Source organism: Chrysochloris asiatica, unplaced genomic scaffold (assembly GCF_000296735.1).
Source record: "Chrysochloris asiatica unplaced genomic scaffold, ChrAsi1.0 scaffold00164, whole genome shotgun sequence".
In the NCBI taxonomy this organism is placed as follows: Eukaryota; Metazoa; Chordata; class Mammalia; order Afrosoricida; family Chrysochloridae; genus Chrysochloris; species Chrysochloris asiatica.
The window spans coordinates 1,948,331-1,951,559 of NW_006408682.1; the positions used below are offsets into that span (position 1 = coordinate 1,948,331).

General features: G+C 38.2%; 1 pseudogene; it reads left to right on the top strand.

The window, feature by feature from the left end:
• The first annotated feature begins 1,517 nt into the window (after window positions 1-1,517).
• LOC102811563 lies at window positions 1,518-2,112 on the top strand (annotated as a pseudogene).
• Window positions 2,113-3,229: the final 1,117 nt, after the last annotated feature.

Below are 3,229 nucleotides of genomic sequence, written 5' to 3' on the forward strand. Positions count from 1 at the left end.
CAAGTCAGTTCAGACCCTTAGCGACCCTGTATAGGGTTTCTGAGGAGCCCCTGGTGAGCCTGAACCACTGATCCTGCAGTTCAGACTGGCTTGGTAGTCCAGCACATTAATCCACAGCACCACATAATAATCATTGTCCTCTGTTTTTTTCTATTTGGAGGAGTATCATAAATGGAAGTAGAAATATTAATGCACTCTGTCCATATTTTAAAAATTTCTACAACAGTATGTTTAATCTGTTTTCTTTTTATACTAACTCATATGGCACCCTTGACTTACATATTAGGAGAAAATGGAAAGTTAAAAGTATCCAAGTGAGGTGAAAATGAGTTCAGGAAATAAATACTTCATATGCAAGCACCCTATTGTTACCAGGTTAAGAAGTTCCTAAACTCCAGCCAAAATATCATAGCATTCAAAATTAAAGTCGGTTTATTCAAAGTTATTAAAATATAAGATTTTTGAGGGAAAGAATCTATCAAAATAAAGACCTGAGTTCTAACTGGGTACAAGAGGTCATAAAGTGCTTTGAAATAACTAAGTTGTTTAACAGAAAAATACTCTTAATTTGTTCAGATGAGAAAACAAGTTGCATAATGCAATACTGTAGGCAGCAGGTTTCAAGATAAATATTTCCTCATGATATCAAACCCTGCAGCTGCTTCTCAGAAACCCTACACAGGGTCACTATGGGTTGGAACTGACTTGACCACACTTAATAACAGCAACAGTTTTTCATTTGAAATCCTGGTGTGGTGCTGTAGGATATGAATTTGATAGCAAGGTTAGTTTGAACAAGTTCTACAGTTCAAACTCAATAGCAGTTCCTTAGAAACCCTATATAGAGTCGCTATGAGTTGGAGCCAACTCAACAGCACTTGACAACGACATTCTTCATATGTAGTCAAATGTGAGCGTTACGAGTATAAAAAAACAACTTTCTTCATGCACATCCATGCTCCAAGAAGCAAATTTCGTTATTTTTTTAAAGAATAGAATAAACAAATTTAGGAGACTATGGTTAAACACTTGATTTGTGTTTGTGGGTGTTGATGATAATCCCAAGCTATATTTAAGTGGAATAGTAGATTATAATTTATTAAAAGCAAAATAAAATGACACATCATCAAGACATGCTGTTGTTAGCTGCCTTCAAGTTAGTCTGAAGCTCTTGGTTAACCCCATGCACATTAGAAGGAAATGCTGCCCAGCCCCATCACTATGACGAGTTGCCAATGAATAGTTGTGATCCATAGGGCTTTCACCAGCTGATTTTAGAATTAGATCATCAACCCTTTTTCTTAATAAGAATCCTGTGCAGTATTGTAGCAACACCTCAGACTCCACCGAAAGGTGTTGGTCATATGTGAGGTGTATAATTAGGAATTGAATACAGGTCTTTCACATGGAAGGCAAGAATTATATCACTGAATTACCAGTGCGGTAAAGTTCCAGTGAATTAAAAAGACCTACAGTGACGGCTCACCTGGCATTGGCTAGAAGCTGAGTAACACATCATGTCCTACGCTGCCCAGACCCCAAATAATACAGTCAGGATAGCTAATGGTGACCCCAAGAAACTCAAGGGCAAGATGTATGCATATATCTTTGTATAGACATGTAGAGAAGAACCTAAGAAAAGCTCAGAAGTCCCTGCCAATTTTGCTGAATTTTCCAAGAAGTACTCTGAGAGGAGGAAGACTATGTCTGGGAAAGAAAAATTTAAATTTGATGAGATGGAAATGGCGGACCAAGTACGTTATGATCTGGAAATGAAGGATTATAGTTTAGCTAAGGGAAGCAAGAAGGACCCCAGTGCCCCCAAACAACCACCATCTGGTTTCTTCTTGTTTTGTTCTGAATTTCGCCCCAACATCGAATCCACAAACCTTGGCATCTTGATTGGTGATGTGGCCAAAAAGCTGGGTGAGATGTGGAGTAACTTGTGTGACAGCGATAAGCAACCATACAACAAAAAGGCAGCGAAACTGAAGGAGAAGTACGAGAAGAATGTTGCCAACTATAAGTCTAAAGGGAAGTTTGGTGGTGTAAAGGGTCCTACTAAAGTTGCCCAGAGAAAAGGTGGAGGAGAAAGAGGATGAGGATGAATAAAACTGGTTGGCTCCTTGTGAATACCTTCTAGTAGGGAGCGGCACGATTGACTTGTCTGTTTGAGGCCTGTCTGTTGCGCTCATTAAATTTCAATTCAAAATAGGGTCATGATCATACTGAAGTCTCTGAAAATGCTCTAGAGACCACTGGTTTACATGAGGTGGCCCTGGGTGTCCAGAGCATGCTGAACTTGTATCAAAGTTGTACATATTTCCAAGCATTTTTCAGAGGAAAAGACACTTCCGTGGTCTGCTCTGTGCACTTTGCTGTTGTTGTGACACGGCATTTAAAGCTGTTTCTGGTATTTTCTTCTTCTGTTTGTTTAATTTGTAAGGTGGTGTTAAATAAACTGTTATTGGCTAGAAATCCTGAGTTCTCAACTGCACGTATCTATAATTTGTAACAAGAACAAAACAAGTGAGACAAACTCTTGGTCCATGCTTGGTTGGGGCTTGTGGGGGGAGTCCTTTGGAGGGGTCGAAGCTCAGGGCAGACACTGTGAAGCTGACCTGTTGACACTCACTGTCCATCCATTTAGCTTCAGGTTGTCTCGTTTTTGTATATAGTGTGACCCTAGCATCTGCTGCCATTCTTAGCTATGGAAAAAGGGGGGTCAGTTGGCATGAGAAGTATTTTGTTTTTGTTTTCTTAAGTGCAATCATTTTTCAAATGTTTGTTTTTGGACAAATGTCAAACTCTTTCTTGTCAGCTAAGCGAAGAGCCAATGGAAGTTCAAGAATCTTCTGTACCTAAACACTTTGCAATGTTCTGTTCTTTCTTTTTTATGTTTAGAATGCTGCAATATTTTCAAAGTTGCATACAGTAGTATTACAAAAAACAAAAACAATGACCTAGAAAACTTAGAGTTTATAAAGTTCCTTAGACCCATCAGATTTAATAGGTTCATCTTGTCATTCGTAAACAAAAAACATCAAACCAAATCTACTGTCTTCTATTAGATTATGAAGCAAAGTGATTCAGTGGGATAAAGTAGAATTGCCTCATAAGGTTTTCTTTTTTTTTTTTTTTTAATTTAAGGTTTTTATTGTGGATTGAGTGAAAGTTTACAGGGCACATCATCAGTTTCACATTCAACAATTCATATAACTTGTTTCAT